Below are 23471 nucleotides of genomic sequence, written 5' to 3' on the forward strand. Positions count from 1 at the left end.
CTCTCTGTTCATTCCTGAAGAAGGGCATGTGCCCGAAACGTCGAATCTTCTGTTCCCTAGATGCTGCCTGACCTGCTGTGCTGTTCCAGCAATAAAGTTTCAGCTTTGATCTCCAGCGTCTGCAGACCTCACTTTCTCCAGGGAGAGAGAGGGACAGGGAGAGAGGCAGCGGGACAGGGAGAGAGACAGATGGACAGGTAGAGAGAGAGGGACAGGGAGAGAGACAGAGGGACACGGAGAGAGACATTTGGACACGGAGAGAGACAGCGGGACAGTGAGAGAGAGAGAGGGACACGGAGAGAGATGGACAGGGAGAGAGACAGCCGGACAGGGAGAGAGACAGAGGGACAGGGAGAGAGAGAGGGACAGGGTGAGAGAGGGACAGGGAGAGAGAGAGGGACAGGGAGAGAGAGGGACAGGGAGAGAGAGGGACAGGGAGAGACAGAGGGACAGGGAGAGAGTGAGGGACACGGAGAGAGAGGGACAGGGAGCGAGAGAGGGACACGGAGAGAGAGGGACAGGGAGAGAGAGGGTCAGGGAGAGACAGAGGGACAGGGAGAGAGTGAGGGACACGGAGAGAGAGGGACAGGGAGCGAGAGAGGGACACGGAGAGAGAGGGACAGGGAGAGAGAGGGACAGGGAGAGAGAGAGGGACAGGGAGAGAGAGGGACAGGGAGAGAGACAGAGAGACACGGAGAGAGAGAGAGAGAGAGACACGGGAAGAGTGAGAGACAAGGAGAGAGTGAGGGACAGGGATAGAGAGAGAGAAAGACGGAGAGAGAGGGACACAGAGAGGGACAGAGAGAGAGGGACACGGAGAGAGAGGGACAAGAAGAGAGAGTGACACGGAGTGCGAGGGACATAGAGAGACGGATAGGGAGAGAGAAAGTGAGGGACAGAGAGAGAGAGATGGAGAGAGAGAGACACAGAGAGCGTGTGGGACAGTGAGAGAGAGAGGAACATAGAGTGAGAGAGGGACACAGAGAGAGAGAGGGTGGACACAGAGAGACTGTGGGATACAGAGAGAGTGTGGGACACAGAGAGAGGTACAGAGAGAGAGAGGGACACAGAGAGGGTGTGGTACACAGAGAGAGAGAGATGGACACAGAGAGAGTGTAGGACACAGTGAGAGGGACAGAGAGAGTGTGGGACCGAGAGAGAGAGAGGGAAAGAGAGAGAGGGACACAGAGAGAGAGGGACACAGAGTGAGAGGGACAGAGAGAGGGACAGAGAGTGAGAGAGAGAGGGACAGACGGAGCGACAGAGGGAGAGAGAAACAGAAAGAAAACTAAACAGAGAGGAAGGGACACAGAGCGAGAGAAGAGCAGAGAGAGAGAGACAGGGAGAGTGGGACTCGGAGAGAGTGCGGGACACAGAGAGAGTGTGGGACAGAGAGAGAGGGACAGAGAGAGAGAGAGGGACAGTGAGAGAGAGGGGCACAGAGAGAGAGGGACACAGAGAGAGAGAGGGACAGAGAGAGAGGGACAGACAGAGAGAGGGACAGACAGAGAGAGGGGCAGAGAGAGAGAGGGAATGTGAGTGTGTGTGTGAGAGAGAATGCATGTGTGAAAGAGAACGAGTGTGCGTGTGAGAGAGAATTTAAGTGTGCGAGAGACAGAATGCGTGTGTCTGAGAGAGAGAATTTGTATGAGAGAGAGAATGTGTGTGTGAGAGAGAATGCGTGTGTGTGTGAGAGAGAGAATGAGTGTGAGTGAGAGAGAGAATGTGTGTGCATGAGAGAAGGCGTGTGTGTGAGAGAGAATGTGTTCGTGAGAGAGAGAATGAGTGTGTGTGAGAGAGAGTGTTTGTGTGTGAGAAAATGTACGTGAGAGAGAGAATGTGTGTGAGAGAGAATGTGTGCGTGAGAGAGAGAATGTGTGTGTGAGAGACTACGTGCGTGTGTGAGAGAGAGGATGTGTGTGTGAGAGAGAGAATGTGTGTGTGAGAGAGAGAATGTGTGTCTGACAGAGAATGTGTGTGTGAGAGAGAGAATACGTGCGTGAGAGAGAATGCATGTGTGTGAGAGAGAATGTGTGTGCATGAGAGAGAGAATGCGTATGTAAGAGAGAGAATGTGTGTGAGAGAGAATGTGTATGTGTGAGAGAGAATGCGTGTGTGTGTGAGAGAGAGAATGTGTGTGTGAGAGAGAAATCGTGTGAGACTGAGAATACGTGCATGAGAGAGAGAATGTGTGTGTGAGAGAGAATGCGTGTGTGTGAGAGAGAAAGCGTGTGTGAGAGAGAGAATGCGTGTGTGTGTGAGAGAGAGAATGCGTGTGGGTGAGAGAGAGAGAATGCATGTGTGAGAGAGAGAATACGTGTGAGAGAGAGAGAATGTGTGTGAGAGAGAGAATGCGTGTATGGGAGAGAGAGAGAATGCGTCTGTGAGAGGGAGAATGCGTGTGTGAGAGAGGGAATGCGTGTGTGTGAGAGAGAAGACGTGGGTGTGAGAGAGAATGTGTATGTGAGAGAGAGAATGTGTGTGTGTGAGAGAGAGAATGTGTGTGTGAGAGAGAATGTGTGTTTGAGAGAGAATACGTGTGCGTGAGAGAGAATGTGTGTGTGAGAGATAATGTGTGAGTGTGTGAGAGAGAATGTGTGTGTGGGAGAGAGAATGCGTGTGAGTGAGAGAGAATACGTATGTGTAAGAGAGAATGTGTGTGTGTGAGAGAGAATGTGTGTGAGAGAGAGAATGTGTGTGTGTGAGAGAGAATGTGTGTGTGAGAGAGAATGTGTGTGTGAGAGATTACGTCTGTGAGAGAGAATGTGTGAGTGTGAGAGAGAGAGAATGTGTGCGTATGAGAGAGAGAGAGTGTGTGAGAGAGAGAGAATGTGTGTGTGAGAGAGAGAATACGTGTGTGTGAGAGAGAATGTGTATGTGTGAGAGAATGCGTGTGTGTGTGAGAGAGAGAATGCGTGTGTGAGAGAGAAATCGTGTGAGAGAGAATACGTGCGTGAGAGAGAGAATGTGTGTGAGAGAGAGAATGCGTGTGTGAGAGGGAGAAAGCGCGTGTGAGAGAGAGAATGCGTGTGTGTGTGAGAGAGAGAATGCGTGTGGGTAAGAGAAAGAGAATGCGTGTGTGAGAGAGAGAATACGTGTGTGAGAGAGACAATGTGTGTGAGAGAGAATGCGTGTGTGGGAGAGAGAGAGAATGCGTCTGTGAGAGGGAGAATGCGTGTGTGAGAGAGGGAATGCGTGTGTGTGAGAGAGAAGACGTGGGTGTGAGAGAGAATGTGTATGTGAGAGAGAGAATGTGTGTGTGTGAGAGAGAGAATGTGTGTGTGAGAGAGAATGTGTGTTTGAGAGAGAATACGTGTGCGTGAGAGAGAATGTGTGTGTGAGAGATAATGTGTGAGTGTGTGAGAGAGAATGTGTGTGTGGGAGAGGGAATGTGTGTGTGTGAGAGAGAATACGTGTGTGTGTGTGAGAGAAAACGTGTGTGTGTGAGAGAGAATATGTGTGTGTGAGAGAGAAAGTGTGTGTGAGAGAGATTGTGTGTTCAGAGAGAGAATGTGTGTGTGAGAGAGAGAATGCGTGTGCGTGAGAGAGAATGTGTGTGTGAGAGCGAGAGAGATTGCGTGTGTGAGAGGGAATACGTGTGTGAGAGGGATAATACGTGTGTGTTAGAGAGAATGCGTGTGTGTGAGAGAGAATGCGTGTGTGTGAGAGAGAATATGTGTGTGGGAGAGCGACTATGTGTGTGAAAAGAATGTGTGTGTGTGAGAGAGAATGTGTCTGTGAGAGAGAGAATATGTGTGTGTGAGAGAGAATGTGTATGTGAGATAGAGAATGTGTGTGGGGGAGAGAAAACGTGTGTCAGACAGAGAATACGTGAGTGTGAGAGAGAATATGTGTGTGTGAGAGAGAAAGTGTGTGTGAGAGAGAATGTGGGTGTGTGAGAGAGAATGCGTGTGTGAGAGGGAGAATGAGTGTGTGTGAGAGAGAGAATGTGTGTTAGAGAGAGAGAATGTGTGTGTGAGAGAGAATGTTTTTGTGTGAGAGAGAGAATGCGTGTGTGAGAGAGAGAATATTTGTGTGAGAGAGAGAGAATACGTGTGTGCATTAGAGAGAGAATGTGTGTATGAGACAGTGAATGTGAGTGTGGGAGAGAATGTGTGTGTGACAGAGAGAATGTGTGTGTGAGAGAGAATGTGTGTGTGAGATAGAGAATGTGTGTGGGGGAGAGAAAACGTGTGTGAGACAGAGAATACGTGAGTGTGTGAGAGAGAATATGTGTGTGTGAGAGAGAAAGTGTGTGTGGGAGAGAATGTGGGTGTGTGAGAGAGAATGCGTGTATGAGAGGGAGAATGAGTGTGTGTGTGAGAGAGAATATGTGTTAGAGAGAGAGAATGTGTGTGTGAGAGAGAATGTGTGTTTGAGAGAGAGAATGTGTGTGTGAAAGAGAGAATATTTGTGTGAGAGAGAGAGAATACGTGTGTGCATTAGAGAGAGAATGTGTGTATGAGAGAGAGAATGTGAGTGTGGGAGAGAATGTGTGTGTGACAGAGAGAGAATGTGTGTGTGAGAGAGAATGTGTGTGTGAGAGAGAGAATGTGTGTGAGAGAGAGAATACTTGTGTGTGAGAGAGAATGTGTGTGTGAAAGAGAGAGAATGAGTGGGTGTGAGATAGAGAATGTGTGCGCATGAGAGAATGCATGTGTGTGAGAGAGAATGTGTGCGGTAGAGAGAGAGAACGAGTGTATAAGAGAGAGAGAATGTGAGTGCGTGAGAGAATACGTGTGTGAAAGAGAATGCGTGTGTGAGAGAGAGAATGTGTGTGTGAGAGAGCGAATGCGTGTGTGTGAGAGAGAATGTGTGTGTGTGAGAGAGAATACGTGTGTGTGTGAGAGAGAAAACGTGTGTGTGTGAGAGAGAATATGTGTGTGTGTGAGAGAAAGTGTGTGTGAGAGAGAATGTGTGTGTGTGAGAGAGAATGTGTGTGTGTGAGAGAGAATGCGTGTGTGAGAGAGAGAATGTGTGCGTGAGAGAGAGAGAGATTGCGTGTGTGAGAGGGAATACGTGTGTGAGAGGGATAATACGTGTGTGTGAGAGAGAATGCGTGTGTGTGAGAGAGAATGCGTGTGTGCGAGAGAGAATATGTGTGTGGGAGAGCGACTACGTGTGTGAAACGAATGTGTGTGTGTGAGAGAAAATGTGTCTGTGAGAGAGAGAACATGTGTGTGTGAGAGAGAATGTGCGTGTGAGAGAGAATGTTTTTGTGCGAGAGAGGGAATGCGTGTGTGTGAGAGAGAATACGTGTGTGTGAGAGAGAAAGTGTATGTGAGATAGAGAATGTGTGTGGGGGAGAGAAAACGTGTGTGAGACAGAGAATACGTGAGTGTGTGAGAGAGAATATGTGTGTGAGAGAGAAAGTGTGTGTGAGAGAGAATGTGGGTGTGTGAGAGAGAATGCGTGTGTGAGAGGGAGAATGAGTGTGTCTGAGAGAGAGAATGTGTGTTAGAGAGAGAGAATGTGTGTGTGTGAGAGAGAATGTGTGTGTGGGAGAGAATGTGTGTGTGACAGAGAGAGAATGTGTGTGTGAGAGAGAATGTCTGTGTGTGTGAGAGAGAATGTGTGTGTGAGAGAGAGAATGTGTGTGAGAGAGAGAATACTTGTGTGTGAGAGAGAATGTGTGTGTGAAAGAGAGAGAATGAGTGGGTGTGAGATAGAGAATGTGTGCGCATGAGAGAATGCATGTGTGTGAGAGAGAATGTGTGCGGGAGAGAGAGAGAACGAGTGTATAAGAGAGAGAGAATGTGAGTGCGTGAGAGAATACGTGTGTGAAAGAGAATGCGTGTGTGAGAGAGAGAATGTGTGTGTGAGAGAGCGAATGCGTGTGTGTGAGAGAGAATGTGTGTGTGTGAGAGAGAATACGTGTGTGTGTGAGAGAGAAAACGTGTGTGTGTGAGAGAGAATATGTGTGTGTGTGAGAGAAAGTGTGTGTGAGAGAGAATGTGTGTGTGTGAGAGAGAATGTGTGTGTGTGAGAGAGAATGCGTGTGTGTGAGAGAGAATGTGTGCGTGAGAGAGAGAGAGATTGCGTGTGTGAGAGGGAATACGTGTGTGAGAGGGATAATACGTGTGTGTGAGAGAGAATGCGTGTGTGTGAGAGAGAATGCGTGTGTGCGAGAGAGAATATGTGTGTGGGAGAGCGACTACGTGTGTGAAACGAATGTGTGTGTGTGAGAGAAAATGTGTCTGTGAGAGAGAGAACATGTGTGTGTGAGAGAGAATGTGCGTGTGAGAGAGAATGTTTTTGTGCGAGAGAGGGAATGCGTGTGTGTGAGAGAGAATACGTGTGTGTGAGAGAGAAAGTGTATGTGAGATAGAGAATGTGTGTGGGGGACAGAAAACGTGTGTGAGACAGAGAATACGTGAGTGTGTGAGAGAGAATATGTGTGTGAGAGAGAAAGTGTGTGTGAGAGAGAATGTGGGTGTGTGAGAGAGAATGCGTGTGTGAGAGGGAGAATGAGTGTGTCTGAGAGAGAGAATGTGTGTTAGAGAGAGAGAATGTGTGTGTGTGAGAGAGAATGTGTGTGTGAAAGAGAGAATATTTGTGTGAGAGAGAGAGAATACGTGTGTGAGAGAAAGAATGCGCGTGTGAGAGAGAGAATACGTGTGTGCGTGAGAGAGAATGTGTGTGTGAGAGAGAATGTGTGTGTGGGAGAGAATGTGTGTGTGACAGAGAGAGAATGTGTGTGTGAGAGAGAATGTGTGTGTGTGAGAGAGAATGTGTGTGTGAAAGAGAGAGAATGAGTGGGTGTGAGATAGAGAATGTGTGCGCATGAGAGAATGCATGTGTGTGAGAGAGAATGTGTGCGGGAGATAGAGAGAATGAGTGTATGAGAGAGAGAGAATGTGCGTGCGTGAGAGAATACGTGTGTGAAAGAGAATGCGTGTGTGAGAGAGAGAATGTGTGTGTGAGAGTGCGAATGCGTGTGTGAGAGAGAGAATGCGCATGTGTGAGAGCGAATACGTGTGTGTGAGAAGAATGTGTGTGTATGAGAGGGAATGTGTGTGTGAGAGATAGAATACGTGAGTGTGTGAGAGAATAGGTGAGTCTGTGAGAGAGAATATGTGTGTGTGAGAGAGAAAGTGTGTGTGAGAGAGAATGTGTGTGTGAGAGAGAGAATACGTGTGTGTGAGAGAGAATGCGTGTGTGTGAGAGAGAGAGAATGAGTGTGTGTGTGAGAGAGAATGTGTGTGCATGGGAGAATGCATGTGTGTGAGAGAGAATGTGTGCGGGAGAGAGAATGTGTTCTTGTATGAGAGAGAATGTGTATGTGAGAGAGAATGTGTGTGAGAGAGAGAATACGTGTGTGTGAGAGAGAATGTGTGTGTGAAAGAGAGAGAATGAGTGGGTGTGAGATAGAGAATGTGTGTGCATGAGAGAATGCATGTGTGTGAGAGAGAATGTGTACGGGAGAGAGAGAGAATGAGTGTATGAGAGAGAGAGAATGTGAGTGCGTGAGAGAATACGTGTGTGAAAGAGAATGCGTGTGTGAGAGAGAGAATGTATGTGTGAGAGAGCGAATGCGTGTGTGAGAGAATGTGCGTGTGACAGAGAGAGAATGTGTGTGTGAGAGAGAATGTGTGTGTGTGTGAGAGAGAATGTGTGTGTGAGAGAGAGATTGTGTGTGAGAGAGAGAATACGTGTGTGTGAGAGAGAATGTGTGTGTGAAAGAGAGAGAATGAGTGGGTGTGAGATAGAGAATGTGTGCGCATGAGAGAATGCATGTGTGTGAGAGTGAATGTGTGCGGGAGAGAGAGAGAATGTGAGTGTATGAGAGAGAGGGAATGTGAGTGCGTGAGAGAATACGTGTGTGAAAGAGAATGCGTGTGTGAGAGAGAGAATGTGTGTGAGAGAGCCAATGCGTGTGTGTGATAGAGAATGCGTATGTGTGAGAGCGAATACGTGTGTGTGAGAAGAATGTGTGTGTATGAGAGAGAATGTGTGTGTGTGAGAGAGAATACGTGCGTGTGTGAGAGAATAGGTGAGTCCGTGAGAGAGAATATGTGTGTGTGACAGAGAAAGTGTGTGTGAGAGAATGCGTGTGTGAGAGGGAGAATGTGTGTGTGAGAGAGAGAATACCGGTGTGAGAGAGAGAATGCGTGTGTGTGTGAGAGAGAGAATGAGTGTGTGTGTGAGAGAGAATGTGTGTGCATGAGAGAATGCATGTGTGTGAGAGTGAATGTGTGCGGGAGAGAGAGAGAATGAGTGTATGAGAGAGAGGGAATGTGAGTGCGTGAGAGAATACGTGTGTGAAAGAGAATGCGTGTGTGAGAGAGAGAATGTGTGTGTGAGAGAGCCAATGCGTGTGTGAGAGAGAGAATGCGTATGTGTGAGAGCGAATACGTGTGTGTGAGAAGAATGTGTGTGTATGAGAGAGAATGTGTGTGTGTGAGAGAGAATACGTGCGTGTGTGAGAGAATAGGTGAGTCCGTGAGAGAGAATATGTGTGTGTGACAGAGAAAGTGTGTGTGAGAGAATGCGTGTGTGAGAGGGAGAATGTGTGTGTGAGAGAGAGAATACCGGTGTGAGAGAGAGAATGCGTGTGTGTGAGAGAGAATGTGTGTGAGAGAGAGAGAATGTGTGTGTGTGAGAAAGAATGTGTGTGTGAGAGAATACGTGGGTGAGAGAGAGAATGTGTCTGTGAGAGAGAATGTGTGAGTGTGAGAGAGAGAAAATGTGTGCGTGTGAGAGAGAGTGTGTGAGCGAGAGAATGTGTGTGTGAGAGAGAGAATACGTGTGTGAGAGAGAGAATGTGTGTGAGAGAGAGAATGCGTGTGTGTGTGAGAGAGAGAATGCGTGTGTGTGAGAGAGAATACGTGTGTGAGAGAGAGAATGTGTGTGAGAGAGAGAATGCGTGTGTGGGAGAGAGGGGGAATGCGTGTGTGAGAGAGAAATCGTGTGAGAGAGAGAATACGTGCGTGAGAGAGAGAATGTGTGTGAGAGAGAGAATGCGTGTGTGTGTGAGAGAGAGAATGCGTGTGTGTGAGAGAGAATACGTGTGTGAGAGAGAATGTGTGTGGGAGAGAGGGAGAATGCGTGTGTGAGAGAGGGAATGCGTGTGTGTGAGAGAGATGACGTGGGTGTGAGAGAGAATGTGTGTGTGAGAGATAATGTGTGGATGTGAGAGAGAGAATGTGCGTGTGGGAGAGAGAATGTGTATATGAGAGAGAGAATACGTGTGTGAGAGAGAGAATACGTGTGTGTGAGAGAGAGAATATGTGAGTGTGTGAGAGAAAGTGTGTGTGAGAGAGAATGTGTGTGTAAGAGAGAGAATGTGTGTGAGAGAGAGCCAATGCGTGTGTGTGAGAGAGAATGCGTATGTGTGAGAAAGAATACGTGTGTGTGAGAAGAATGTGTGTGTATGCGAGAGAATGTGTGATTGAGAGAGAGAATACGTGCGTGTGTGAGAGAATAGGTGAGTCCGTGAGAGAGAATATGTGTGTGTGAGAGAGAATGCGTGTGTGAGAGGGAGAATGTGTGTGTGAGAGAGAGAATACGTGTGTGTGAGAGAGAATGCGTGTGTGAGAGAGAGAGAGAATGAGTGTGTGTGAGAGAGAGAATGTGTGTGCATGAGAGAATGCGTGTGTGTGAGAGAGAATACGTGCGTGTGTGAGAGAATAGGTGAGTCCGTGAGAGAGAATATGTGTGTGTGACAGAGAAAGTGTGTGTGAGAGAATGCGTGTGTGAGAGGGAGAATGTGTGTGTGAGAGAGAGAATACCGGTGTGAGAGAGAGAATGCGTGTGTGTGAGAGAGAGAGAATGAGTGTGTGTGTGAGAGAGAATGTGTGTGCATGAGAGAATGCGTGTGTGAGAGAGAGAATGCGTTCGTGAGAGAGAGAATGAGTGTGTGTGTGAGAGAGAATGTGTGTGTGTGTGTGAATGTGTGCGTGAGAGAGAGAATGTGTGTGAGAGAGAATGTGTGCGTGATAGAGAGAATGTGTGTGTGAGAGACTATGTGCGTGTGTGAGAGAATGTGTGTGTGAGAGAATGTGTGTGTGTGTGTGAGAGAGGATGTGTGTGTGAGAGAGAGAATGTGTGTGTGTGAGAGAGAGAATGTGTGTGTGAGAGAGAATGTGTGCGTGAGAGAGAGAATACGTGTGTGAGAGAGAATGCATGTGTGTGAGAGAGAATGTATGTGCATGAGAGAGAGAATGCGTGTGTGAGAGAGAGAATACGTGTGTAAGAGAGAGAATGTGTGTGAGCGAGAATGTGTACGTGTGAGAGAGAATGCGTGTGTGTGTGAGAGAGAGAATGCGTGTGTGAGAGAGAAATCGTGTGAGAGTGAGAATACGTGCGGGAGAGAGAGAATGTGTGTGTGTGAGAGAAAGCGTGTGTGAGACAGAGAAAGCGTGTGTGAGAGAGAGAATGCGTGTGTGTGTGTGAGAGAGAGAATGCGTGTTGGTGAGAGAGAGAGAATGCGTGTGTGAGAGAGAGAATACGTGTGTGAGAGAGAGAATGTGTGTGAGAGAGAGAATGCGTGTGTGGGAGAGAGAGAGAATGGGGTGGCACGGTGGCACAGTGGTTAGCACTGCTGCCTCACAGCGCCAGAGACCCGGGTTCATTTCCCGCCTCAGGCGACTGACTGTGTGGAGTTTGCACATTCTCCCCGTGTCTGCGTGGGTTTCCGCCGGGTGCTCCGGTTTCCTCCCACAGTCCAAAGATGTGCAGGGTCAGGTGAATTGGCCATACTAAATTCCCCGTAGTGTTAGGTAAGGGGTAAATATAGGGGAATGGGTGGGTTTCGCTTCGGCGGGTCGGTGTGGACTTGTTGGGCCGAAGGGCCTGTTTCCACATTGTAATCTAATCTAATCTAAAAAAAAGAATGCGTGTGTGTGTGAGAGAATGCGTGTGTGAGAGAGATAATACGTGTGTGTGAGAGATAATACGTGTGTGTGAGAGAGAATGTGTGTGAGAGAGAGAGAATGTGTGTGTGTGAGAAAGAATGTGTGTGTGTGAGAGAATGTGTGTGTGAGAGAATACGTGGGTGAGAGAGAGAATGTGTCTGTGAGAGAGAATGTGTGAGTGTGAGAGAGAGAAAATGTGTGCGTGTGAGAGAGAGTGTGTGAGCGAGAGAATGTGTGTGTGAGAGAGAGAATACGTGTGTGAGAGAGAGAATGTGTGTGAGAGAGAGAATGCGTGTGTGTGTGAAAGAGAGAATGCGTGTGTGTGAGAGAGAATACGTGTGTGAGAGAGAGAATGTGTGTGAGAGAGAGAATGCGTGTGTGGGAGAGAGGGAGAATGCGTGTGTGAGAGAGAAATCGTGTGAGAGAGAGAATACGTGCGTGAGAGAGAGAATGTGTGTGAGAGAGAGAATGCGTGTGTGTGTGAGAGAGAGAATGCGTGTGTGTGAGAGAGAATACGTGTGTGAGAGAGAGAATGTGTGTGGGAGAGAGGGAGAATGCGTGTGTGAGAGAGGGAATGCGTGTGTGTGAGAGAGATGACGTGGGTGTGAGAGAGAATGTGTGTGTGAGAGATAATGTGTGGATGTGAGAGAGAGAATGTGCGTGTGGGAGAGAGAATGTGTATATGAGAGAGAGAATACGTGTGTGAGAGAGAGAATATGTGAGTGTGTGAGAGAAAGTGTGTGTGAGAGAGAATGTGTGTGTGAGAGAGAGAATGTGTGTGAGAGAGAGCCAATGCGTGTGTGTGAGAGAGAATGCGTATGTGTGAGAAAGAATACGTGTGTGTGAGAAGAATGTGTGTGTATGCGAGAGAATGTGTGATTGAGAGAGAGAATACGTGCGTGTGTGAGAGAATAGGTGAGTCCGTGAGAGAGAATATGTGTGTGTGAGAGAGAATGCGTGTGTGAGAGGGAGAATGTGTGTGTGAGAGAGAGAATACGTGTGTGTGAGAGAGAATGCGTGTGTGAGAGAGAGAGAGAATGAGTGTGTGTGAGAGAGAGAATGTGTGTGCATGAGAGAATGCGTGTGTGTGAGAGAGAATGCGTTCGTGAGAGAGAGAATGAGTATGTGTGTGAGAGAGAATGTGTGTGTGTGTGTGTGTGTGAATGTGTGCGTGAGAGAGAGAATGTGTGCGTGAGAGAGAGAATGCGTGTGTGGGAGAGAGAGAGAATGCGTCTGTGAGAGAGAGAATGCGTGTGTGCGAGAGAGAATGCGTGTGTGTGAGAGATAATACGTGTGTGTGAGAGAGAACGTGTGTGTGTGAGAGAGAATGTGTGTGAGAGAGAGAGAATGTGTGTGTGTGAGAAAGAATGTGTGTGTGAGAGAGAATGTGTGTGTGAGAGAATACGTGGGTGAGTGAGAGAATGTGTCTGTGAGAGAGAATGTGTGAGTGTGAGAGAGAGAAAATGTGTGCGTGTGAGAGAGAGTTTTTGTGTGAGCGAGAGAATGTGTGTGTGTGAGAGAGAATACGTGTGTGTGAGAGAGAATGTGTATGTGTGAGAGAGAATGCGTGTGTGTGTGTGAGAGAGAATGCGTGTGTGAGAGAGAAATCGTGTGAGAGAGAGAATACGTGCGTGAGAGAGAGAATGTGTGTGAGAGAGAGAAAGCGTGTGTGAGAGAGAGAATGCGTGTGTGAGAGAGAGAGAGAATGCGTGTGGGTGAGAGAGAGAGAATGCGTGTGTGTGAGAGAGAGAATGTGTGTGAGAGAGAGAGAATGCGTGTGTGGGAGAGAGAGAGAATGCGTCTGTGAGAGGGAGAATGCGTGTGTGAGAGAGGTAATGCGTGTGTGTGAGAGAGAAGACGTGGGTGTGAGAGAGAATGTGTGTGTGAGAGAGAGAATGTGTGTGTGTGAGAGAGAATGTGTGTGTGAGAGAGAATGTGTGTGTGAGAGAGAATACGTGTGCGTGAGAGAGAATATGTGTGTGAGAGATAATGTGTGAATGTGAGAGAGAGAATGTGTGTGTGGGAGAGAGAATGTGTATATGAGAGAGAGAATACGTGTGTGTGAGAGAGAATGCGTGTGTGCGAGAGAGAATGTGTTTGTGTGAGAGAGAATGCCTGTGTGAGAGAGAATGTGTGTGAGAGAGAGAGAATGTGTGTGTGAGAGAGAGAATGCGTGTGTGAGAGAGAGAATGTGTGTGTGTGAGAGAGAGAGATTGCGTGTGTGAGAGGGAATACGTGTGTGAGAGGGATAATACGTGTGCGTGAGAGAGAATGCGTGTGTGCGAGAGAGAATGCGTTTGTGTGAGAGAGAATGCGTGTGTGTGAGAGAGAATGCGTGTGTGAGAGAGAAATCGTGTGAGAGAGAGAATACGTGCGTGAGAGAGAGAATGTGTGTGAGAGAGAATGTGTGTGTGAGAGAATACGTGGGTGAGAGAGAGAATGTGTCTGTGAGAGAGAGAATGCGTGTGTGTGTGTGAGAGAGAGAAAATGTGTGCGTGTGAGAGAGAGTTTTTGTGTGAGCGAGAGAATGTGTGTGTGTGAGAGAGAATACGTGTGTGTGAGAGAGAATGTGTATGTGTGAGAGAGAATGCGTGTGTGTGTGTGAGAGAGAATGCGTGTGTGAGAGAGAAATCGTGTGAGAGAGAGAATACGTGCGTGAGAGAGAGAATGTGTGTGAGAGAGAGAATGCGTGTGTGAGAGAGAGAAAGCGTGTGTGAGAGAGAGAATGCGTGTGTGAGAGAGAGAGAGAATGCGTGTGGGTGAGAGAGAGAGAATGCGTGTGTGAGAGAGAGAGAATGTGTGTGAGAGAGAGAGAATGCGTGTGTGGGAGAGAGAGAGAATGCGTCTGTGAGAGGGAGAATGCGTGTGTGAGAGAGGTAATGCGTGTGTGTGAGAGAGAAGACGTGGGTGTGAGAGAGAATGTGTGTGTGAGAGAGAGAATGTGTGTGTGTGAGAGAGAATGTGTGTGTGAGAGAGAATGTGTGTGTGAGAGAGAATACGTGTGCGTGAGAGAGAATGTGTGTGTGAGAGATAATGTGTGAATGTGAGAGAGAGAATGTGTGTGTGGGAGAGAGAATGTGTATATGAGAGAGAGAATACGTGTGTGTGAGAGAGAATGCGTGTGTGCGAGAGAGAATGTGTTTGTGTGAGAGAGAATGCCTGTGTGAGAGAGAATGTGTGTGAGAGAGAGAGAATGTGTGTGTGAGAGAGAGAATGCGTGTGTGAGAGAGAGAATGTGTGTGTGTGAGAGAGAGAGATTGCGTGTGTGAGAGGGAATACGTGTGTGAGAGGGATAATACGTGTGCGTGAGAGAGAATGCGTGTGTGCGAGAGAGAATGCGTTTGTGTGAGAGAGAATGCGTGTGTGGGAGAGCGAATACGTGTGTGAAAAGAATGTGTGTGTGTGAGAGAGAATTTGTCTGTGAGAGAGAGAATATGTGTGTGTGAGAGAGAATGTGCGTGTGAGAGAGAATGTTTTTGTGTGAGAGAGAGAATACGTGTGTGTGAGAGAGAATGTGTATGTGAGATAGATAATGTGTGTGGGGAGAGAAAACGTGTGTGTGAGAGAGAATGCGTGTGTGCGAGAGAGAATGCGTTTGTGTGAGAGAGAATGCCTGTGTGAGAGAGAATGTGTGTGTGAGAGAGAGAATGTGTGTGAGAGAGAGAGAATGCGTGTGTGAGAGAGAGAATGTGTGTGTGTGAGAGAGAGAGATTGCGTGTGTGAGAGGGAATACGTGTGTGAGAGGGATAATACGTGTGCGTGAGAGAGAATGCGTGTGCGCGAGAGAGAATGCGTTTGTGTGAGAGAGAATGCGTGTGTGGGAGAGCGAATACGTGTGTGAAAAGAATGTGTGTGTGTGAGAGAGAATGTGTCTGTGAGAGAGAGAATATGTGTGTGTGAGAGAGAATGTGCGTGTGAGAGAGAATGTTTTTGTGTGAGAGAGAGAATGCGTGTGTGAGAGAGAGAATACGTGTGTGTGAGAGAGAATGTGTATGTGAGATAGATAATGTGTGTAGGGAGAGAAAACGTGTGTGTGAGAGAGAATACGTGAGTGTGTGAGAGAGAATATGTGTGTGTGAGCGAGAAAGTGTGTGTGAGAGAGAATGTGTGTGTGTGAGAGAGAATGCGTGTGTGAGAGGGAAAATGAGTGTGTGTGAGAGAGAGAATGTGTGTTAGAGAGAGAGAATGTGTGTGTGTGAGAGAGAATGTGTGTTTGAGAGAGAGAATGTGTGTGTGAAAGAGAGAATGTTTGTGTGTGAGAGAGAGAGAATACGTGTGTGAGAGAAAGAATGCGCGTGTGAGAGAGAGAATACGTATGTGCGTGAGAGAGAGAATGTGTGTGTGTGAGAGAGAATGTGTGTGTGGGAGAGAATGTGTGTGTGACAGAGAGAGAATGTGTGTGAGAGAGAGAATGTCTGTGTGTGTGAGAGAGAGTGTGTGTGTGAGAGAGAGAATGTGTGTGAGAGAGAGAATACGTGTGTGTGAGAGAGAATGTGTGTGTGAAAGTGAGAGAATGAGTGGGTGTGAGATAGAGAATGTGTGCGCATGAGAGAATGCATTTGTGTGAGAGAGAATGTGTGCAGGAGAGAGAGAGAATGAGTGTATGAGAGAGAGAATGTGAGTGCGTGAGAAAATACGTGTGTGAAAGAGAATGCGTGTGTGAGAGAGAGAATGTGTGTGTGAGAGAGCGAATGCGTGTGTGTGAGAGAGATTGCGTATGTGTGAGAGCGAATACGTGTGTGTGAGAAGAATGTGTGTGTATGAGAGAGAATGTGTGTGTGAGAGAGAGAATACGTGTGTGTGTGAGAGAATAGGTGAGTCTGTGAGAGAGAATATGTGTGTGTGAGAGAGAAAGTGTGTGTGAGAGAGAATGTGTGTGTGTGAGAGAGAATGCGTGTGTGAGATGGAGAATGTGCGTGTGTGAGAAGAATGTGTGTGTATGAGAGAGAATGCGTGTGTGCGAGAGAGAATGCGTTTGTGTGAGAGAGAATGCGTGTGTGGGACAGCGAATACGTGTGTGAAAAGAATGTGTGTGTGTGAGAGAGAATGTGTCTGTGAGAGAGAGAATATGTGTGTGTGAGAGAGAATGTGCGTGTGAGAGAGAATGTTTTTGTGTGAGAGAGAGAATGCGTGTGTGAGAGAGAGAATACGTGTGTGTGAGAGAGAAAGTGTATGTGAGATAGATAATGTGTGTGGGGAGAGAAAACGTGTGTGTGAGAGAGAATGCGTGTGTGCGAGAGAGAATGCGTTTGTGTGAGAGAGAATGCCTGTGTGAGAGAGAATGTGTGTGTGAGAGAGAGAATGTGTGTGAGAGAGAGAGAATGCGTGTGTGAGAGAGAGAATGTGTGTGTGTGAGAGAGAGAGATTGCGTGTGTGAGAGGGAATACGTGTGTGAGAGGGATAGTACGTGTGCATGAGAGAGAATGCGTGTGTGCGAGAGAGAATGCGTTTGTGTGAGAGAGAATGCGTGTGTGGGAGAGCGAATACGTGTGTGAAAAGAATGTGTGTGTGTCAGAGAGAATGTGTCTGTGAGAGAGAGAATATGTGTGTGTGAGAGAGAATGTGCGTGTGAGAGAGAATGTTTTTGTGTGAGAGAGAGAATGCGTGTGTGAGAGAGAGAATACGTGTGTGTGTGAGAGAGAATGTGTATGTGAGATAGATAATGTGTGTGGGGAGAGAAAACGTGTGTGTGAGAGAGAATACGTGAGTGTGTGAGAGAGAATATGTGTGTGTGAGCGAGAAAGTGTGTGTGAGAGAGATTGCGTATGTGTGAGAGCGAATACGTGTGTGTGAGAAGAATGTGTGTGTATGAGAGAGAATGTGTGTGTGAGAGAGAGAATACGTGTGTGTGAGAGAGAATAGGTGAGTCTGTGAGAGAGAATATGTGTGTGTGAGAGAGAAAGTGTGTGTGAGAGAGAATGTGTGTGTGTGAGAGAGAATGCGTGTGTGAGATGGAGAATGTGCGTGTGAGAGAGAGAATGTGTGTGAGAGAGAGAATACGTGTGTGTGTGAGAGAATGTATGTGTGAAAGAGAGAGAATGAGTGTGAGAGAGAGAATACGTGTGTGTGAGAGAGAATGTGTGTGTGAAAGATACAGAATGAGTGGGTGTGAGATAGAGAATGTGTGCGCATGAGAGAATGTGTGTGAGAGAGAATGCGTGAGTCTGTGAGAGATAATATGTGTGTGTGAGAGAGAAAGTGTGTGTGAGAGAGAATGTGTGTGTGTGAGAGAGAATGCGTGTGTGAGAGGGAGAATGTGTGTGTGTGTGAGAGAATACGTGTTTGTGTGAGAGAGAATGTATGTGTGAAAAGAGAAAATGTGTGTGTGTGTGAGAGAGAATATGTGTGCATGAGAGAATGCATGTGTATGAGAGAGAATGTGTGCGCGAGAGAGAGAGAATACGTGTGTGTGGGAGAGAATGTGTGTGTGAGAAAGAGAACTAGTGTGTGTGTGAGAGAATGTGTGTGAAAGAGAGAATGTGTGTGTGAGAGAGAGAATGTGTGTGAGAGAGAATACGTGAGTCTGTGAGAGAGAATATGTGTGTGTGTGAGAGAAAGTGTGTGTGAGAGAGAATGTGTGTGTGAGAGAGAGAATGCGTGTGTGAGAGGGAGAATGTGTGTGTGAGAGAGAGAATACGTGTGTGTGAGAGAGAATGTATGTGTGAAAGAGAGAGAATGAGTGTGTGTGTGAGAGAGAATGTGTGTGCATGAGAGAATGCATGTGTGTGAGAGAGAATGTGTGCGGGAGGGAGAGAGAATACGTGTGTGAGAGAGAATGTGTGTGTGAGAAAGAGAACTAGTGTGTGTGTGAGAGAATGTGTGTGAAAGAGAGAATGTGTGTGTGAGAGTGAGAATGTGTTTGTATGAGAGAGAATAAGTGTGTGAGAGAGATAATCCGTGAGTGTGTGAGAGGGGATATGTGTGTGTGAGAGAGGAAGTGTGTGTAAGAGAGAATGTTTGTGTGTGAGAGAGAATGCGTGTGTGAGAGAGAGAATGCATGTGTGAGAGAGAGAGAATGTGTGTGTGAGAGAGAATACGTGTGTGTGAAAGAGAGAATGTTTGTGTGAGAGGGAAAGAATACGTGTGTGAGAGAAAGAATGTGTGTGTGAGAGAGTGACTGTGTGTGTGAGAGAGAATGCGTGTGTGTCAGAGAATGTGCGTGTGAGAGAGAATGTGTGTGTGTGTGAGAGAGAATGTGTGTGTGAGAGAGAATGTGTGTGAGAGGGAAGAATGCATGTGTGAGAGAGAGAATGCGAGTGTGAGAGAATGTGTGTGTGTGAGAGAGAAGGTTGTTAGTGTGAAAGTTAGAATGTTTGTGTGTGTGAGAGAGAATACGTGAGTGAGAGAAAGAATGTATGTGTGAGAGAGCAGAATACGTGCGTGTGAGAGAGAGAGAATACGTGTGTGTGAGAGAGAATGTGCGTGCGTGTGAGAATGTGTGTGTGTGAGAGAGAATGTGTGTGTGAGAGAGAATGTGTGTGTGTGAGAGAGAATGCGTGTGTGAGAGAGAGAATGCTTGTGTGTGAGAGAGAGAATGTGTGTGTGAGAGAGAGAATACGTGTGTGAAAGAGAGAATGTTCGTGTGAGAGAGAGAATAGGCGTGTGAGAGAAAGAATGTGTATGTGAGAGAGAGAATACGTGCGTGTATGATAGAGAGAATGTGTGTGAGAGAGAGAATGCGAGTGTGATAGAGAGAATACGTGTGAGAGAGAAAATGTGTGTGAGAGAGAGAGAATACGTGTGTGCGTGAGAGAATGTGTGTGTGTGAGAGAGAATGTGTGTGTGAGAGAGAATGTGTGTGTGTGAGAGAGAGAATATATGTGTGAGAGAGAATGTGTGTGCGTGAGAGAGAGAATGCATGTGTGTGTGTGAGAGAGAGAGAATGCGTGTGTGCGAGAGGGAGAGAATGCGTGTGTGTGAGAGAATGTGTGTGTGAGAGACAGAATATGTGTGAGGGAGAGAATGAGTGTGCGTGAGAGAGAGAATGCATGTGTGTGTGTGAGAGAGAGAGAATGCGTGTGTGCAAGAGAGAGAGAATGTGTGTGTGTGTGAGAGAGAGAGAATGCGTGAGTGAGAGAGTGAGAGAATGCGTGAGTGAGGGAGAGAATGTGGGTGTGCCTGAGAGAGAATGCGTGTGTGTGAGAGAGAGAGAATGCATGTGTGTGAGAGAGAATGCGTGTGTGCGTGAGAGAGAGAATGTGTGTGTGAGTGAGAGAGAGAGAATGCGTGTGTGAGAGAGTGAGAATGCGTGTGTGCGAGAGTGAGAATGTGTGTGTGCGAGAGAGAGAGAATGCGTGTGCGAGAGAGTGAGAGAATGTGTGCATGTGAGAGAGAGAATGCGTGTGCGCGTGAGATAGAGAGCCTGTGTGTGTGAGAGAGAGAATGTGTGTGTGCGAGAGAGAGAGAGAATGCATGTGTGCGAGAGAGAAAATGCGTGTGAGTGAGAGAGAGAATGCGTGTGTGCGAGAGAGAGAGACTGCGCGTATGTGAGAGAGAGAACGTATGTGCGAGAAAGAGAGAATGCGTTAGTGAGAGAGAATGCATGTGAGAGAGAGAGAATGCGTGAGAGAGAGAGAATGCGTGAGAGAGAGAATGCGTGAGAGAGAGAATTCGTGACAGAGAGAGAGAATGAGTGAGTGAGAGAGAGAATGAGTGTGCATGAGAGAGAATGCCTGTGTGTGAGAGAGAGAATGCGTGTGTTAGAGAGACAAAACGCGTGAGAACATGAGAGAGAATGAATGTGTGCGAGAGAGAGAATGCATGTGTGAGAGAGAATGAGTGTGCATGAGAGAGAATACGTGTGTGTGAGAGAAAGAATGCGTGTGTGAGAGAGAGAATGCGTGTTTGAGAGAGAATGCATGTGCGAGAGAGAGCGAGAACGCATGTGCACGAGAGAGAGAATGCATGTGCGCGAGAGAGAAATTGCATGTGTGAGAGAGAGAATGAGTGTGCATGTGAGAGAATACGTGCGTGAGAGAGAGGATGAGTGTTCACGAGAGAGATTGAGTGTGCGAGAGAGATAATGCGTGCAAGAGAGAGAGAGAATGAATGTGCGAGAGAGAGAATGCATGCATGAGAGAGAGAGAATCCGTGTGTGTGTGAGAGAGAATTCGTGTGTGTGAGAGATAATGTGTGTGTGAGAGAGAATGTGTGTGTGTGAGAGAGAATGCGTGTGTGAGAGAGAAAATGCGTGTGTGAGAGAGAGAATGCGTGTGTGAGAGAGAGGGAATGTGTGTGTGAGAGAGCGAATACGTGTGTGTGAGAGTGAATGTGTGTGTGAGAGACAGAATGTGTGTGAGAGAGAATGTGTGTGTGAGAGAGAGAATGCGTGTGTGAGAGAGAGAATGAGTGTGTGAGAGAAAGAATGTGTGTGTGAGAGAGAGAATACGTGCGTGTGTTAGTGAGAGAATGTGTGTGTGAGAGAGAATGCGTGTGTGAGAGAGAGAATACGTGTGTGTGAGAGAGATTGTGTGTGTGAGAGAGAATACGTGTGTGAGAGAGAGAATGTGTGTGTGAGAGAGAGAATGTGTGTGTAAGAGAGAGAATGCGTGTGTGTGAGAGACAATGTGTGTGCGAGAGAGAGAGAATGCGTTAGTGAGAGAGAATGCGTGTGAGAGAGAGAGAATGCGTGAGAGAGAGAATGCGTGAGAGAGCGAGAGAATGAGTGAGTGAGAGAGAGAATGAGTGTGCATGAGAGAGAATGCGTGTGTGTGAGAGCGAGAATGCGTGTGTGAGTGAGAGAGAATGCGTGTGTGAGAGAGACAGAATGCGTGTGTGAGAGAGAGAGAATGCATGTGTGCGAAAGAGAAAGTATGTGTTTGAGAGAGAGAATGCATGTATGAGAGAGAATGAGTGTGCATGAGAGAGAATGCGTGTGTGTGAGAGAAAGAATGCGTGTGTGAGAGAGAGAATGCGTGTGTGAGAGAGAATGCATGTGCGAGAGAGAGCGAGAATGCATGTGTGCGAGAGGGAGAATGCATGTGCGCGAGAGAGAAAATGCATGTGTGAGAGAGAGAATGATTGTGCATGAGAGAGAATGCGTGTGTGAGAGAGAAAATGCATGTGTGAGAGAGCCAATGAGTGTGTATGAGAGAGAATGTGTGTGCGAGAGAGAGGATGTGTGTGTGCGCGAGAGAGAGAATGAGTGGGTGCGTGAGGGAGAGAATGCGTGTGAGAGAGAATGCATGTGCGAGAGAGAGAGAATGAGTGTGAGAGAGAATGCGTCGGTGAGAGAGAGAGAATGCGTGAGTGAGAGAGAGAATGCGTGCGAGAGAGAGGATGAGTGTGGGAGAGAGAGAGCGAATGCGTGCGTGAGGGAGAGAATGAGTGTGCAAGAGAGAGTGCGTGCGTGAGAGAAAGAATGCGTGCGTGAGAGAGAGAACGAGTGTGCGAGAGAGAGAATGCGTGCGTGAGAGAGAGAATGAGTATGTGAGAGAGAGAATGCGTGCGTGAGAGAGAGAATGCGTGCGTGAGAGAGAGAATGAGTGTGCAAGAGAGTGAATGCGTGCATGAGAGAGAGAATAAGTGTGCGAGAGAGAGAATGCGTGCATGAGAAAGAGAGAATGAGTGTGTGTGAGAGAGAAAGCGTGCATGAGAGAGAGAATGAGTGTGTTAGAGAGAGAATGCGTGTGTCAGAGAGAGAGAATGCGTGTGTTAAAGAGAGAATGCGTGTGTGAGATAGAGAGAATGTGTGTGTGAGAGAGAATACGTGTGTGTGAGAGACGATGCGTGTGTGAGAGAGAGAATGCTTGTGTGTGAGAGAAATAATGTGTGTGTGAGAGAGAGAATACGTGTGTGTGAAAGAGAGAATGTTTGTGTGAGAGAGAGAATACGCGTGTGAGAGAAAGAATGTGTGTGTGAGAGAGAGAATACGTGCGTGTATGATAGAGAGACTGTGTGTGAGAGAGAGAATACGTGTGTGAGAGAGAGATTGTGTGTGTGAGAGAGAATACGTGTGTGAGAGAGAGAATGTGTGTGAGAGAGAGAGAATGTGTGTGTAAGAGAGAGAATGCGTGTGTGTGAGAGAGACAATGTGTGTGCGAGAGAGAGAGAATGCGTTAGTGAGAGAGAATGCGTGTGAGAGAGAGAATGCGTGAGAGAGAGAATGCGTGAGAGAGCGAGAGAATGAGTGAGTGAGAGAGAGAATGAGTGTGCATGAGAGAGAATGCGTGTGTGTGAGAGCGAGAATGCGTGTGTGAGTGAGAGAGAATGCGTGTGTGAGAGAGAGAGAATGCGTGTGTGAGAGAGAGAGAATGCATGTGTGCGAGAGAGAAATTATGTGTTTGAGAGAGAGAATACATGTATGAGAGAGAATGAGTGTGCATGAGAGAGAATGCGTGTGTGTGAGAGAGAGAAAACATATGTGCGAGAAAAAGAGAATGCGTTAGTGATAGAGAATGCGTGAGAGAGAGAGAGAATGCGTGAGAGAGAGAATGCGTGAGAGAGAGAATGCATGAGAGAGAGAATTCGTGAGAGAGAGAGAGAATGAGTGAGTGAGAGAGAGAATGAGTGTGCATGAGAGAGAATGCGTGTGTGAGAGAGCGAGAATGCGTGTGTGAGTGAGAGAGAATGCGTGTGTGAGAGAGAGAGAATGCGTGTGTGAGAGAGAGAGAATGCATGTGTGCGAGAGAGAAAGTATGTGTTTGAGAGAGAGAATGCATGTATGAGAGAGAATGAGTGTGCATGAGAGAGAATGCGTGTGTGTGAGAGAAAGAATGCGTGTGTGAGAGAGAGAATGCGTGTGTGAGAGAGAATGCATGTGCGAGAGAGAGCGAGAATGCATGTGCGCGAGAGGGAGAATGCATGTGCGCGAGAGAGAAAATGCATGTGTGAGAGAGCCAATGAGTGTGTATGAGAGAGAATGTGTGCGAGAGAGAGGATGTGTGTGTGTGCGAGAGAGAGAATGAGTGGGTGCGTGAGGGAGAGAATGCGTGTGAGAGAGAATGCATGTGCGAGAGAGAGAGAGAATGAGTGTGAGAGAGAATGCGTCGGTGAGAGAGAGAGAATGCGTGAGTGAGAGAGAGAATGCGTGCGAGAGAGAGGATGAGTGTGGGAGAGAGAGAGCGAATGCGTGCGTGAGGGAGAGAATGAGTGTGCAAGAGAGAGTGCGTGCGTGAGAGAAAGAATGCGTGCGTGAGAGAGAGAACGAGTGTGCGAGAGAGAGAAAGCGTGCGTGAGAGAGAGAATGAGTATGTGAGAGAGAGAATGCGTGCGTGAGAGAGAGAATGCGTGCGTGAGAGAGAGAATGAGTGTGCAAGAGAGTGAATGCGTGCATGAGAGAGAGAATAAGTGTGCGAGAGAGAGAATGCGTGCATTAGAAAGAGAGAATGAGTGTGTCTGAGAGAGAAAGCGTGCATGAGAGAGAGAATGAGTGTGTTAGAGAGAGAATGCGTGTGTCAGAGAGAGAGAATGCGTGTGTTAAAGAGAGAATGCGTGTGTGAGATAGAGAGAATGTGTGTGTGTGAGAGAATACGTGTGTGTGAGAGAGGATGCGTGTGTGAGAGAGAGAATGCTTGTGTGTGAGAGAAAGAATGTGTGTGTGAGAGAGAGAATACGTGTGTGTGAAAGAGAGAATGTTTGTGTGAGAGAGAGAATACGCGTGTGAGAGAAAGAATG

Source organism: Chiloscyllium plagiosum, unplaced genomic scaffold (assembly GCF_037043375.1).
Source record: "Chiloscyllium plagiosum isolate Xiang-an unplaced genomic scaffold, Cpla_swu_hap1 HiC_scaffold_37, whole genome shotgun sequence".
Classification (NCBI taxonomy): domain Eukaryota; kingdom Metazoa; phylum Chordata; class Chondrichthyes; order Orectolobiformes; family Hemiscylliidae; genus Chiloscyllium; species Chiloscyllium plagiosum.